Source organism: Prionailurus viverrinus, chromosome C2 (assembly GCF_022837055.1).
Source record: "Prionailurus viverrinus isolate Anna chromosome C2, UM_Priviv_1.0, whole genome shotgun sequence".
NCBI classification, from domain to species: domain Eukaryota; kingdom Metazoa; phylum Chordata; class Mammalia; order Carnivora; family Felidae; genus Prionailurus; species Prionailurus viverrinus.
The window spans coordinates 153,039,056-153,055,457 of record NC_062569.1 but is presented as its reverse complement, the minus strand read 5'-3'; the positions used below and the strand labels follow the sequence as shown (position 1 = coordinate 153,055,457).

At 46.2% G+C, this 16,402-nt stretch overlaps 1 long non-coding RNA gene across 1 annotated transcript in view; it reads left to right on the top strand.

Moving 5' to 3' along the window:
• The window catches only part of LOC125175747 (uncharacterized), a 46,519-nt gene that overhangs the window by 4,178 nt on the left and 25,939 nt on the right, over positions 1-16,402 (top strand). Inside the window, exons 2-3 of the long non-coding RNA XR_007155954.1 lie at positions 4,884-5,000; positions 15,038-15,262. This is a non-coding gene — a long non-coding RNA (uncharacterized LOC125175747). The remainder of the gene's footprint in view (positions 1-4,883; positions 5,001-15,037; positions 15,263-16,402) is intronic.

The following is a 16,402-nucleotide window of genomic DNA, read 5'->3' as shown; positions in this document are numbered from 1 at the left end:
CACTGTCATTTATTGTCCCTAATCTCAGGCAAGCCCTGTAGCTGATCTGGGCTTTCCGTTCTCATCTGTAAAATCAGGGTTTGGGTGCACTGGGAGGGCAGCGTAACTGAGCCAAGAAAGCTCTCGTAGTGGAATTCTGGGGCTTTATCTACCCTGGCGGGAGTAAATATTAGTTAAACCTTTTGGGAGCAGCGTTGGGAAGCGTGCATCACACACTTTATTAGCCACATGAATGCTCTCTGACCCAGACGTTCTGCCTATAGGAAATGGTCTTAAGGAAATAGTCCATTGATAGAGACAGATTTATGTACATGCACGTTGACTCCAAAAAAATTTGAGACAAGCTCAGTGTCCGAGAGTAAGAGCGCTTCTAAGTGAATCACGGCGATTTGTTCGACGCAATATGACGTAGGCATCACGAGCCATGTTTTCAAAGGATATTAGCACAACAGATGTTCACGGTATAATTTTAAGGATGCAAAAAGTAAGGCAAAATGTCTACACCGTAGGATACTAATTTTGCATTAAGTATTTAAGGCCTACGTGTGCATGAGAAAAGCCTAGTAAAAACAACCACATGTGAACAGGGTTGCTAGGTGATTTAAATTTCTTTATTATTTTTCCCTGAATTTCCAAGTTCCCTACAATAAATATGTATTTCTTTTTAATAGTTGGAAAACATCAAGAGTGAAAGTCCAAAGGTAGAACAAAGCGTGGGGTGTGTGGTCTGCTCAGCTTGCTGCCTAATGTGATTGTGGACATTTCTGGGACTCGAGGAGAGTAGGAAAGTGGTGTAGACCGTGGACTCCAGAACCAGACCATTTGGAGGCACATTCTGGCTCCCCTTCATGGTTGTGTGGCTGGAGGGATCCCCGTAGCCTCTCTGTGCCTCAGTTTGCTCCACTGTGAAGGGAGGGTAACAGTAGGACTTGTGGCGACAGATAAAGGTCAGCGTGTGTCAACTCTGACCCGTAGCAAGTGCTCAGTAAATGTTAGCTATTATCGTTCCAATCGGTGCAATGGAAAAAGCAATGTTAAGTCAACAGATTTTAATGAGCACCTACTTTGTGCCCGGCACTGTCTGTGCTGGGCTTGCAGCAGTATAGAAGCAAGCAGTTCAGGCAGTGGCCCTACTCTCGTGGAACTGTGTTTGAGTGGGAAGGCAGACAACAGCAATTAAGCTTGGGGGTTAAAGTGTTACGAGGAATAATGAGAGAAAAGATGGGAGGTGGGCTTGTGAGAGATGTTTTGTGTGAAGTAGCATTTGAGTGGAGACCTGAGCAAGCATGGGAGTGAGCCAATCAGGTAAATGGAAAAAGAGCATCAGGCTGGGGTGAAGTCAGTGCAAAGGCCCTGAGGTGTGCTTGGCGTGCTTAAGGAACAGTGAGGAAGCTCTATCAGGTTCTGATCCCAGAAACGGACTCTGAGACAAGGACTCAAGTGCAGGTAGACTCCCTGGGAAGAGATCCAGGAAGCCCAGCCAAAGAAGTGCGGAAGTGAGGCGGGAAAGGGAAGGGGCAAATGCAAGACGCATTAATGACCGAGCTCTCGCTGTGGACCGCTGTGCTGTGATCCTGCTCAGGACCACAGGGAATGTGTCTAAGAAGCCTCAGTGTTGTTCCTCCCTATCCAGGGGTGGGGGAGGAGACAGAGCTATCGACACCCCCAGTCCGTGCTGTCCTTAGATGGGAGCTGCTATCCGGTATGATGGCTTTCCCTGAGTGTGGGCCCCCCACACCAGAAAGTGCTCAAGCCGAGAGTGACAGGATCTGGTAGCAGGAAGGCTACCCCGGACGGAGGGTCAGTGAGTGCTGACGGATGGGGGTGGCCCCTGGCAGCACCTGCTACAAAAGCCAGCCTAGCAAGAGTGCGACCAGCAAAGGGTCTGTGATAGGAGCCGAATTCACAGCTGAGGGCCGGAACCAGATCCCTCGTGTGGAGTTCTATTTTGAGGGATAGGAGAGTCATTGTCGAGTAGTGAGCAGAGAATGGCATGATCTGACTCGCCCTTGACGAGTCTGGTCACCATGTGACGGCGAGGGGAGAAGCCGGGGGACCCGTCAGGGCGCCATAGTCAGGGTTCAGGGATGATGGTGGCCGGGAGCTGGGGGAGAGGCATCACCTAGACTTGCGGATTCTGGAGGCATTTCACAGGAAGAGCCAAGGGACTTGGCTGATGAATTGGATTGGATGTGAGAAAGGAAAAACAAAAAAAGAGTAATTAGGAGACTTCAAGATTTTGACCTGAACAACTGGCAGATCAGAGCTGCCATTTTTCAAGATGGTGAAGGTGGTGAGGGTGGTGATGGCGGTGGACTTTCGAGTTCCACAGTCAGGTGAGTTAGTTCCTCAGAATAAATCCCTGTCTCCCCCATCATCTGTCATGTGTTGATGTCTGTCTGTCTGTCTGTCTGTATCATCATCATCGTCTATCAATCATCTATCATCCATCCATCCATCCATCCATCCATCCATCCATCCCTCTCTTATCCATCACCATCATCTCATCTATCATCCATCCATCCATCCATCCATCCATCCATCCATCTATCCATCCATCTATCCATCCGTCCATCTATCATCCATCACCATCATCATCAATCATCTATCATTCATCCATCCATCCATCCATTCATCCATCCATCCATCCACTTATCATCCATCACCATCATCATCTATCATCCATCCATCCATCCATCCATCATCCATCACCATCATCATCTATCATCCATCCATCCATCCATTTATCATCCATCACCATCATCATCATCTATCATCCATCCATCCATCCATCCATCCATCATCCATCACCATCATCATCTATCATCCATCCATCCATCCATCCATCCATCCATCATCCATCACCATCATCATCATCTATCATCCATCCATCCATCCATCCATCCATCCATCATCCATCACCATCATCATCATCTATCATCCATCCATCCATCCATCCATCCATCCATCCATCTATCATCCATCACCATCATCATCATCTATCAATCATCTATCTATCTATCTATCTATCTATCTATCTATCTATCCATCCATCCATCTATCTATCCATCTATCTATCATCTATCTGTCTAACTATCATCTATCTTCATCTATCAAGTGGCTCTATTGGTTCTGTTTTTCTGGAGCCCTAACTCATATAGGAGCCCAGAGATCATTTGGTATCTTGAACAATCTCTTCCAGCCCTGGCTGCCAGCACTTTGCTTATATGGCTCTCTCAAAAGCATGGTATTTGATTTGTATTTAGTTCCAGTTCACTCTGTGTACCAAAAGCCACACCCATAATTCATTCTGAGATATTCCTGTCTCCGTGTACTCATGGTACTGGGGGTATATCCGGCTTCCCTCACATCTCACACTTATGGTTCCTAAAAGTCTTTAGGTCCAGCGAGAGAGTTCACTCCAGCCCACACACTTTATCCCACGTTAGTTCTTACAAAGATCTTATGGCCGTAAGCTTGATTTCGTCCCGACTCTGAGACCAGGTCATGATGGACGTGTCCTGGGACTGATTGCTGTCGCCAGGCTGTATCCTAATTGGAAACTATTTTGCAGACTGGAAGGGCTGGAGATGAGAAACAGTTTTCTTTTCTAACCCATCAAGTTCTGAGGTCCTGAATTCCTCTAAATTCTGCTTGCAAAGTGGCCATTTCTTTTCTGAGTTCCTCTCTTACCCAAAGGACCTCCATCGGATATTGCTACAAAACGCTGTCGCTGTTTCGCCTGGAGATCTCTGCCCGGATCCATACGGTCTCTAACTATATTCTTACTCTGTAACACAGATCAGCACTGCCCCAGCCTCTCCTAATATTGCTGTCTTGCCATTTTCTCAGCTTCTTTAAGTTTCTCACCTTCCTGCCATTGACCCCCCAAGGCCATTCAACATATTTTGGGTCTTTGGTAGACTAGCACTCCACTTCCGGTGCCAATTTCTATTTTGGCTTTTCTTGTGGCCAATCCAGTGCTGTGTAAGACACAATCGGGGAATCTCAGTGGCACACGGCAGTAAGCATTTATTTAACTCATGTGGCTCGGAGATGGCTGGGGGTCAGCTGGTCCCGGCTGGGTTTTTGGCTCCTCTGAAGCTGGAATGGAGCAACCTCATGCTCTCGTGCTTCTTGACCTGAGTGGGGTTTGGTTTTCCTCTGGGGAAGTAGGGAGGTTTTGTCCCAAACAGGTGGGATCATAAAACCCAGGGACTTCATTTAAAATTTTTTTTTTAAATATGAAATGTATCGTCAAATTGGTTTCCATGCAACACCCAGTGCTCATCCCAACAGGTGCCCTCCTCAGTGCCCATCACCCACCCTCCCCTCCCTCTCACCCCCCATCAACCCTCAGTTTATTCTCAGTTTTTAAGAGCCTCTTATGGTTTGGCTTTCCCTCTCTAACTTTTTTTTTCCTTCCCCGCCCCCATGGTCTTCTGTTAAGTTTCTCAGGATCCACATAAGAGTGAAAACATACGGTATCTGCCTTTCTCTGTATGACTTATTTCACTTAGCATAACACTCTCTAGTTCCATCCACGTTGCTACAAAAGGTCAGATTTCATTCTTTCTCATTGCCAAGTAGTATTCCATTATATATATAAACCACAACTTCTTTATCCATTCATCAGTTGATGGACATTTAGGCTCTTTCCATAATTTGGCTATTGTTGAAAGTGCTGCTATAAACACTGGGGTACAAGTGCCCCTATGCATCAGCCCTCCTGTATCCCTTGAAAACCCAGGGACTTTAAACAAATCAGTCTATTAGAACTTAAATTTCTAGATAAAAGAGAACCACTTCTAGGTAGTTATCTTGGGAGTTTATGCACTAAACTCATAGGGAACTTAAAGCAAGTCTCAATGCTTTTCCCTTAGGCTCTGTTTGGGGTATAATGTTGGTGACACCTCGTCCCATGGAAGAATGAGCTCAATCTTTTGAGAAGACCAGAAGTCAGTTAGTGATTCATGCGAGGAATAAAGTGAGTTGTCCAGGTGAGTGAAACTACTATAAATGAAAAGCCATGTCGAAGAGCTTCTCGAGAGATGCTTTGATCCCTGCATGCTAACCCTGGAAAGAGGTCATGGTCTTTCAAAGAGGCAGCTTGGAAGGGGGATACATTAATTTAGAGGTTAAATCCTGGTGTTTAAAACAAAATAATAATAGTTTAGTTTTCCACAAGCTTAAAACCTCCATTGTACTTTTATTAGTGATTAAAAATCGTTATTGGAGGGGCACCTGGGTGGCTCAGTCGGTTGACCGTCCAACTCTTGATTTTGGCTCAGGTCATGATCCTAGGGTTGTGGCATCGAGCCCTGCGTTGAGCTCCGTGTTGAGAATGGAGTCTGCTTACGATTCTCTCTCTGTCTCTCTCTCTTCCCTCCATCCCTCTCCCCCTCTTGTGCTCTCTCTCTCTCTGTCTAGAAATTAAAAAAAAAAACATTGTGGAAATTCTTATAAATCGAACTGATACTTCCTTTACTTGTGAAATAACACACAGTTACGGTTTCCTCTCCAAGCAGGGTTTAAACAAGGCTGATTTCTCTTGGAGGTAATTAAAGGGTAGGATCAACAAATTAGCACATGCTGAACTGAAAATGGACGGTTTCTGCCGCTTCCGACCTTGAAAGTGACTTATGGGTTTGCCGGCTCTAGCAGGGCCGATTGTTTTGTAGCTAAGCTTGATCGGTTGGTCACGGGGAGTCCAACCGGCAAAACAGAAATGACTCCAAGTGGATTTGACATTTGCCTCTGCAGGCACGAAATGGTTAAATATTGGTGGTTTAATATGCTTACCCTAATATTTCCATCAGTTTCCTGCCAAGCCCGGTTGGAATGCAGCTGACGGCCGGGCCTGGAGAGCTGAGCAGGGAAGGAAGGACGTGCTCCGGGGCCAGCGGGCTGAGGGTCCACTCACAGGCAGGAAGTGTAGAAGGTATGTCCAGGATATCACAGCCAGATGAAGACCGGTTAGGCTCAGACAGGCCCGCAACCCGGTAAAGCATGGCTACGGGCATGTTCCTTTACTAAGTCTGTTCCAGCTGCCCTGAAGTTCCCTCTTCGAAGTCTGGTGGCTGTGTGTGCGTTGGGGCCCCAAGACCCTGGGGAGCATAGTGTTGTGTAGACATAGTGTTGGGGGTGGACCTTTTGCCATTACCACACAACTCCTCGGGCATTTGACGTTTCGGGTATAAATTCTGAATATTTCGTATGTCTGGGATGCATGGCCAAGTGTCTGTTTCTAGCAGTGTGGTTTGAGGAGGTGTCATGGATTGAATTGTGTCCACCAACAAGATGTGTTGAAGCTCTAATTCCTGGTAACTGCGAACGTGAACTTGGTTGGAAATAGGGTCTTTGCAGGTGTAATCATATTAAGATAGGGTTGTCCTGGATTAGGGTGGGCCCTGATCCAATAACTGCTGTCCTTACAAGAAGAGGGACACTTGGACATAGGCACAGACACACAGGAGCGTGTGTGATGACAGAGGCAGAGATTGGAGTGATGTGTCTACAGGCCAAGAACATCAGGCGCGGTTGGCAACCTCCGGAAGCTGGAAGAGGCGGGAAGGACCCTCCCCTGAACCTTCAGAGACAGCACAGCCCTGCTGGCACCTTGCTGTCGGACTTCTGGCCTTTCGGACTGTGAGATAATACATTTCTATTGTTTTAAGCCTCCCCGGTTTGCGGTCATTTGTTATGGCCGCCCTAGGAAACTCGTGGAGGAATTCTCTGGAAAGGCTCGCTGAGGTGCTAGTCTGAGAGAACTGATGTGTGGGTAGCTCTGGGCCTCCCCGCCCCCCACCACTTGCATACTGTTTTTCTCTCTGTTTCTCTATTCCAGGGTGACCCATGCCTGAAACAAGTATTAGTAATGGGGCTTTCCATTCCAGAATGCGAATGGAAGGCCAACCAAAATTTCATCTGGTGGAAGAACTCCACAGGGATTTTGAAGAAAGAAAAGGAAAGGAGATACTTCCTTCCTTCCCTTTTAACATTTTTCTCGGTCTTTCTCTCTTACCTGTGTGTTATTTTGTTGACAGGGGTGTTAGACCCCTGGAGGGAAGCATGTTGTTCAGGCTCTCATTGTGATCCTTAAACGTTTACTGGTTTATGGTGTCGATGCCTCTGGGGAAGAGATTGCGATCCCCTTTCCCTGCCTTTTGGAATGTGTCTCTGTTACTTCACGACAGAATGTTCTAACTGGGCTGGGCTGATTTTACACTCCTTTCAACACTATGCAGAAAAGTGTGAAGAGTGGATGGGGAATTTAGTCCTGGCTGTGGTGAATTATTTCTTGTTTCTTCAGAAAGTTATGGTTGGACATTTTCACCCAAAGCACTACCTAGATCTTTCTAGATGTCTGTCATCTGTGTGTATCACTCGAGGGTCATTGGGCTAACTCCTTCCAGACGAGCTCAAGAAGGAAGGAAGTACATCAGTGAGTTTGAGGGAGCAGCTCAGGACCAGAAGCATCTTGGTCTCAGCCAGTATTTCTTCAGGTTGGGTGGGGGAGAGGTTGTACAAAATCATCCCAAGGCTGCCTCCCGCCAGTGAATGCTAATGGGAACCCTTGCTGATTCTGGCGACTGAAATTCACCATTTCCACACACCGTTTCTCTCCAGAAGCTACTTTCTGCAGACATTGTTGGGGTTCGTATACACCATCTCTGCACACAGAAGGCTGCTCGCTGTGAATGCCTGAGACTTTCTGCCTGTAGGCTTGTTGCCTAGGTATGAAGCACGCTCAGAGGCACACGGGCTGCCTGGACGTGCCAGGGCCTTTGCCCTGATGGCTATGGGTTGGTGGTGGACAGGCCAGCCCTTCCCCCTTGCTTGGGACAACTTGGAGGCTTGCTCTGCACTGTCTCCCAGGGCTCACCAGGGGGACTGAGCTCCATTGTCCACATGGTGGTCGACTTGACACATGCTTGTATTTATTGTCTGTTGCTGCTGCAATGCATTCCCATGCTTTAGTGATTAAAACAACATGTATTTACCACCTTGTAATTTTGCGGGTTAGAAGTCAGAAATGGGCCAAAGGTCAAGGTGCCAGCGGGGTGCATTCCATTCTGGAGGCTCTGGTGAGATCCATTTCCTTGCCTTGTCCATCTTCCAGAGGCTACCCACATTCCTTGGCTTGTGGCTCCTTCCTCCACCTTCAAAGTCAACAACACTGGGCTCTCAGAGTCAGCCTGAAAAGACTAAGTCCTTCCCATAATGCCGTCTGTCTGGTTCTCTCTTCTGTCCCCTTCTTGTATTTTTAAAGACCCTTGGGATTATGTTGGGCCCGTGTGGGTAATCCCGGATACTCTCCTTATATTGGGGTCACCCGGTTAACAAAGTTCCATCTGCAGGCTTCATTCCCTTTTGCCTTGTAAACCCGAAGTATTCCCAGATTCCAGGATGTGGTCATCTTTGGGAGGGCCAGTATCCTGCTCACCACCATACCCTATGTTGGCTTCCTTTCCTTTGTCTCTCTACCCTTCTTCCTCATTGGTCTTTCTTGGGATCATTTCCCAAGTAAACTACTTGTATGAGAAGTCTTGTCTCATAGTCTGCTTTTGCAGAAACCCAAACCAAAATACCACCTAGAAGGGAATTACTACTTAGAACCACTGGTCTAGAGACTCCAGTGAATCACTGGGACTTAGTTTCTCTCTCTCTCTCTCTCTCTCTCTCTCTCTCTCTCAGGTCTCCTTTTCCCCACCTTTGCCAGTGGTGGCACAGTATCTTAGGCAACAGTCTTTCAGACTCAATTCCATTGGAAAGAGAAGCTCCTGTTGTTGTTCTGACACTCATTCTAATTTGATTACTTTAGGTCACGTGTCTCTCCCTCACCCAAGCATTAAGGCTAGAGGATTGCAATACTTTGGCCAGACCTGGGCTGCATCTTCCACTCTTAAACCTGGGAGTTCAGTCTCACCCAGGATCCATGGACTACTGGTGGAAGAGAGGTTGATTTGCAACACAAAAATCAGGAACTACTACTGGCCAGGGAGGTAGCGATGAGTGCTGGGAAGGTAAATAACAAATTCAGCAACACTGTCTTTTCTTTCTTTTTCTCCCTCTCCGAGCCCTGCTGTGTGTGTGTGTGTGTGTGTGTGTGTGTGTGTGTGTGTGTGTCAGGGCGGGTGTGTGTCCTATAACTCAGGATCCACAGTATCTTAGGAACATTCAGTGAACACGTTGCCATCAGCCCACACAGATGGCAAAACTGAGGGCAAAACAAAGGTAAGGAAATACTGTTGTTCACACACTGGTACATGAGAACATCCTGCTTCCCATTCTAGGTCCTAGGACCTCACCACTACAGTCTGATACTTTCTAGGCTACGGCCCTTTATAACTCAGGTCAATTTTGTGTTAACTGGTACATTTGAGATGATGGTGGGAGTTGTCCCCCATGAGTAATTCATGTTTCTTTGTGTTTCTTTGTTTTGTCGTATCCTTGCCAAAAATATACAGGCTACACCCAAAGGAGGCATGATATAAAAGCAAATTGAAACATACACTCAACAGACAGAGTGGAGATAGTCAGTGTACTTTGTGATGTGAATGTCCCGTTTCACATGGTACAAAACACATGTCTGACAATGCATGTGTAAACCTTTTCTGGAATGAGAAGAGGGATAAAACAATGGACATGTGGGGTTTCCTTGATGTTGGGAGAAGGCTTTGTCTTTGTACAGGGAAAGAGCATGGGATTTGAAGGCAGGCAGAATTGGATTTGAATGTGAGCTCTGCAACTCACCGGCTCCGTGGACTTTTGCACTAACCCATGGCTGCCATAGGTCCCTTTTCCTCATCTGGTGTTTATGGTCATCAGTGGTGGACTAGACCACACAAGGTCATAAGCGAAATTCCCACAGAACATCAATTCCATTCCTCCCTGAGGCGTGGGCCTGTTTTCTCTTTTTGCCTAATGGGATTCAAGTTTTCTATCTCTGTGATGTTCTTTCTAACTTAGTGACGTGGAGGTAGAGGGCACAACTTTATCTTTCTAGTGCTCATGCACTACGATGGGTCATCTCTTGATGCTTAACAAATTTCAAGGCTGAAAACCATAAATATTTATTCTCTGAAAGCTTCTGTGACTTGGGAATTCAGAAGTGGCTTTGCTGGGAGGTTCTGGTCAGAGTCTTGTAAGATTTCAGTCATGTTGGCTGGGCCTGCTGTTCCCTGAGCGATAGAAGTTGGAGGATCAGCTTCTAGAACAGCTGACCATGTGGTCTGTGCTGCTTATTGGCAGTCCTGGTCTTCACGAACCTCTCCGTTGTGCTGCTTGTATGTGACATGACATGGCAGCTGCCTTCCGCCGGAGTGAGTGATCCAAGAGAACGGGATAGAATCTGCGTCTTTTGTGACCTAGACTTAAAAGGCACACAGTCAGTTCTATAGTTCTTGGTTATACAGTCGGCCCTGTTCAGATTGGGTGTGAATACCAGGAGGTGGAGATCACGAGGCTAGCTACCAAATACAGATAAATCCACCCTTTGATGGATGTGGGTCTTATAAAGAACTACACGAACTGCTACAGCTATAGTAACATATACATCCTGACCACTGTTGACATTGACAACTTTGATGTTTGACTGGTGCCATCAGAGCACTCCTGAGTTCTTCTGGAACAAATTTGCTCACGGTGCGTTTGGCCAATCCACGGGATATGCATCGACAGGAGTGCGTGGGGCAGTAATCTACAATGGCTGGTTCAATGGATGCTGTAGAAAATATGTTTCCAAACACATTCCTCCCTTTAACAAAAGCCAAAAAGACACGCACGCTCCTACTGAGTGATTAAGGCCCCTGTTTAATGAAGGCAGAACGTGTGTTCCAGCTGAGTGCTCTACTTACAAGGTCAGCCACGAGAAAGTTCGTGGCATCCAGCTCAACAGCTTGGCCCAGGAAGACTTTGTTCCACCAAGACCTCCTTCGCCTCAAAGTAGGGCAGGCACTCAGAGATCCTGCTCTTACTATGATGACGCTAATCATGATGATGGGGATGATGAATAGTAATAACTGTAACCAGAAAAACGTCTGACAGCTTCAGAAACAACAATACGGTAGATATTAATGTGGAGATAAAGAGTCTCCTCTGGAACCCTTAGATGATCATGTGCTTTTCCAAAAATTAACACCAGGAAACAGGGATCAGTTCCCTCCTTGCATCATTTATAATCTGCATTGCAAATTCATGAAGCACAGTTGTGGGAGTAAAGTTATTCCTTTGTCTGAAAAATAGGAGTTCGATGAGCTGTAAATCAACTCAGGATTCCTTGGGCTTCGTGTCTACGTAGCCTTTTCTCTCCTCTTGAGAACGAGGTTGCGCTCGAATGTTTTCTGGTGTCTCTACTATTTGAATAGCCCCTTTAGGCCACTTGTTGTGTCTCTTAATTTTCAATTCAGGTGAGAAGTTGAGCCAGTTGCTTCCTCAAGCTGCCTTCTTGAAAACAAACATGACAATAGAAACAAAACCCCAAATCATAAACAGCTTTTGATCCAGTCTCTTCTAAATACCCCCGAGGACGCTGGGGAGGGAGGGGTGTGGGAGAGTGTGAGCTGTTGGTACACATGCTTTTGGTTGACTGAGTGAGTGTGCAGGAAATGTTTACAAGTGATGACTGGACGTTTCTATAAACTTTTTGCCCTTCTCCTTGCAAATGACAAGCACTTTCTACCATGGGGTAGAAAGAGCTTTGCCTTGAGAGCTGGGGGATGATGTACGGAATTGTGGAATCATTATGTTGTACACCTAAAACTAACATAACGCTGTATTTTAACTAACTAGAGTTAAAACAAAAACTTTTTTTAAAAAAGTGGCAACAGGGGCGCCTGGGTGGCGCAGTCGGTTGGGCGTCCGACTTCAGCCAGGTCACGATCTCGCGGTCCGTGAGTTCGAGCCCTGCGTCGGGCTCTGGGCTGATGGCTCAGAGCCTGGAGCCTGTTTCCGATTCTGTGTCTCCCTCTCTCTCTGCCCCTCCCCCGTTCATGCTCTGTCTCTCTCTGTCCCAAAAATAAATAAACGTTGAAAAAAAAAATTAAAAAAAAAAAGTGGCAACATACCTAAAAAAAACAAAATCTGGCAGTCAGAAGGTGTGCAGAGGTAGACACTGGAAACCTTGATCTTGACTTGAGGTAGTAGGGGGGCAGGGTAGTTGGCAAAGTAGAAAATATTTTATTTTGATCTTAGTTTTTTCTGATTTATTATCTTTAGGTTGGTTGAGCATTGAACACAAACATATATGCACCATAGTATTTTTTAAAATATTTATTTCTAGGACAAGTCTAGAACACAAATTGCATTGTTCTATTTCTTTTCTTTTCTTTTCTTTTCTTTTCTTTTCTTTTGGGAGTCGGGGAGAGGGACAGAGGAGAGAGACAGAGAGAATCTTAAGCAGGCTCCACACTCAGCATGGAGCCCAGTGTGGGGCTGGATCCCATGACCCCCCAAGAATCGTGACTTGAACTGAAATCAAGAGTCGGGTGCTCAACCAACTGGGCCATCCAGGTGCCCCCTAAATTGCATTGTTTAATGTAACGTAACAGTTAAAATTGGAAGGAGAGGTCTAGAGACCTTAGGCTCTTTAGGCCTTGGACTTTTAGTCTTTAAAAATTAAAAAGTTGGGGCGCCTGGGTGGCTCAGTCGGTTAAGCGTCCAACTTCGGCTCAGGTCATGATCTCACGGTTTGTGAGTTCGAGCCCTGCATCAGGCTCCGTGCTGACAGCTCAGAGCCTGGAGCCTGCTTCAGATTCTGTGTCTCCCTCTCTCTCTGCCCCTCCCCCTCCCCCCCCTCAAAAAAAAATAAACATTTAAAAAAATTTTAAATTAAAAAGTTCGTTAGGGGATCCCTAGAGCCATTTTTCAGTTTCAGCGATTTAGAATTCTCTGGCATGGTCCCTGTCTTATGATTCTCAGCACCTGCTGCTTTGGGTGACTGCTGGATTAATAAGGGCTGTCCAACAAATACCCTCCAGCTAGCTCCTTGGGAGGTGACAGAAGTGGCCAGTACTGCGATGAGGTGGACACGCCCATCTGCGCTCAACTGTCGCCCCGTGATCTATACCTGTTTTCATCTACAAATTTGGCCACCACTGAGCAATGAAGTCATCGGCAGTACAGATGACAAGTGCAGATACCTTGTATGGATTAATCTTCCTGCACATCTACAATTCATAATACTAAAGAGGAAACAGGGTATGGAAAACATTTTGGAGGAGTAATGCTTTTATGAAGCAAGCCCTGTGGAGTTTATTTAAAGATTATGCATATTTTGTTTGGTTTTTATGCTGTGAAAATGTTCAAGGAAGGAAGAGGGTTGGAACGGTTTAAGATCCATCTGGCAGAATTCCATGGTGCGATGGAGGAACCATTCAGAAATCAAGAGTGTTCCGGGTTGGTGAGTCACAAGTATAGGGACAAGGGAGGCGGCCACGTATCTGCATTTGGGGACTTCTTTAAGGAGTCATGAGGTATATATGCACACACACTGGGATATAGGTCATCCTGGAAAAGGCCAAGGGCAGTCTTTGCAGATACAAATTGTTTCTCACAGTAGGAGTGGGGAAGGAAGAGTGGTGGGAAAGGATTGTATCATGGGCCTCCACCCCTGACCTGCTGAGGGCCCAATGATGAACCCACCGGGCCCTGGGGCCTTTGTCTCCACCTCTGGAGGTTTATCTGGGAGAGAGTTGAGGGGAGTCCACAGGGGCTCTAGAAAGAACAGCCCAATGTAAGGAAACAGAGCCGGACACAAACTGGACAGTGTGTGGGTGATAAGTTGGTATTTGTGAACACGATACAAAAGTTTGTGTGCATTTTACCCTGTGCAGCAACATCATTTGAAAGCAGAGGCTAAAAACTCAATTTGTCAATGAGAAAGATTTTGGTGGCAGAGCTGTGTGTGTTTGCAGCAGATAACCACCAGCTGTCCCTGTTTCCCCCTTTCTGTCTCTTCAACGGAATCTTCTAGAGAAGATTCTCTAGAGAAAAATCACTTACCTGGGCTCCCTTGCTGTTGAGGAAGCTGTGGGGATAGCTTAAGGCATGGAGAAGCAGCTTCTTCCCGAATCAGAAGGAATTGCTTTTTTGTTGTTGTGTTTTGGCCTTTCGCCCGGTTACCTCTTTTCTTTTGCCCACGGACGGTGGTCATGAGGACCGTGAGTGCCGTAGCCATCTCGTAAGAGGTGTTTTTCATTGACAAACCACCACAAGTGCATTTAGATGTCTGAAGAAGAAGTCGTGGTTTCCCACGAGTCATGGAGTCACGTGGAAACTGCCCGGTTTGTGGTCCAGCTGCTTCTCACATGGTCAACCGATGGGACGTGGGCTCAGGCGATTATCGACACTTTTATTTGTTTAATGATACTTAAGGTCTATCAGAAAGGCTGGCTGATGTTTTACATATCATTAGAAAGAAGCTTATGGTGAAGATATATGTCAGACAAGATCGTGACTGTTGGCCAACCCAACATCTGTTGTCAAGCCCCCTCCACTCTTGCTCACCTCCATTATAGAGGCTGGAAAAGATAGCTTTCCCAGCCTCTTGTGGCTCAGGTGGTCATGTGTCATAGTTCTGGCCAATGGGGCCTAAACAGACCTCTTCATGGAGAGGGTTCTGGAAAGGAAGAAAGAGGTATCGCTGCCTTGTTTTTCTTCCTTTCTTACTGCCTCGAATAAGGATATGATGCCGGTTCTGGGGCAACCATATGAGTGCAAGGCCACGAGATTAGCAGAAATACCGTCCTTGACCCTGTTGCGCGTCCAAGCGAACACTTTAAAGACAATTTCTACAGACTTAGGAAAAAAGCTCTATTTGTTTCCATTATTAGAAGCCAGATCGTTCTCTTATTTGCAGCTCAAAGCACTCCCGACTAACAATGTGCAAAATTAAAAACGAGATAGTCAATTGGATGTGAAAAAAATTCAGCTTCAATAATAATCACAGAAATGACATTTGGCAAGGATTTTGAAACGATGATCACATTCAGTGCAGGGGAGGCTGCTGAAAGAGAAGTATTCTCTTTCCCTGCAGGTGGTGTTATGAACCGGGGAAGACTTTCTCAAGAGATATGGATGGATTTATGAAGAGCCCTCGAGCAGTTACTTCCCTTTGACCAAGTAATTTTGCTCTTGGGAACATATCCAAGGACACAGTACCAGGAGCACAGACTTCCATGTGTTGTGATCCAAACTTTGTAAGAAGGATCAAAAACGTGTCTTCAAAGATGCAGACCTGCTGGGAAACCATAGAGACGTGGTAAGAATCGTTACCTCTTGTGTTGAGGGATATGCTGTTTTTTCTTTTTCAACTTTCTTAGGAAGAACACGTCATTTATTTGGAAGTTAGGAGAATACAACAAAAGTCGTTCAAAAGAATAATACCACACTCAAATCTCTGTCCTTGGAACCTACTGCTTTTGTGGAAATAACAGTGAAACACCTTCATGGGTCTTTGGTTGCTGTCCTTCTTTTAATTAATTTATTATTATTATTATTTTTAAAGCTTATTTGTTTATTTTGAGAGAGAGAGAGAGAAAGAGAGAGAGAGCATGAGCAGGGAAGGGACAAAGAGAGAGGGATAGAGAGAGAAAATCCCAAGCAGGCTCCCTGATGACTTGGGGCTTGAACCCACAAACCGTGAGATCATGACCTGAGCTGAAACCAAGGGTCAGATGCTTAACTGGCTGAGCCACCCAGGCGCCCATATTTATTTTTAAATTTGCTATAGGGACCGAATTCACTAAACAGAGTCATCATATTAAAAACTCTGGGCGTGGGGCGCCTGGGTGGCGCAGTCGGTTAAGCGTCCGACTTCAGCCAGGTCACGATCTCGCGGTCCGTGAGTTCGAGCCCCGCGTCAGGCTCTGGGCTGATGGCTTAGAGCCTGGAGCCTGTTTCCGATTCTGTGTCTCCCTCTCTCTCTGCCCCTCCCCCATTCATTCTCTGTCTCTCTCTGTCCAAAAAATAAAATAAACTTTGAAAAAAAAATTAAAAAAAAAAACCTCTGGGCGTAACTGCACGCACTCATATACTCACTTGAACTTCCCCATGGTTCTGGGAGTTAGGTAAAGATGTCAGTATCCCCGTTTACCATTAGGAAGGAGACAGAGAGGAACCGAGTGTCTTCCCGAAGGTCACTCTGCCCCCAGGGGCGGGGCCAGGACTCGACCCAGCTCAAGGATCCTGAGCCCTGAGTTCCCGTTTCGACATCAGGGTTTCTATCACGAAGGTTTTTAACACACCCCCAATGAGAGCCACCAACACACTTCCCTGTAATCACAAAAGAGATCAAGGAGAGAAGCTGGTTTTGTGTCCAGACAGAAAAAGAGTGAGGAAAGCGGCTACAGAAGTGACATCCGTTGCAAACTCGTATTTATAACCAACTTCTCAGCCCCAC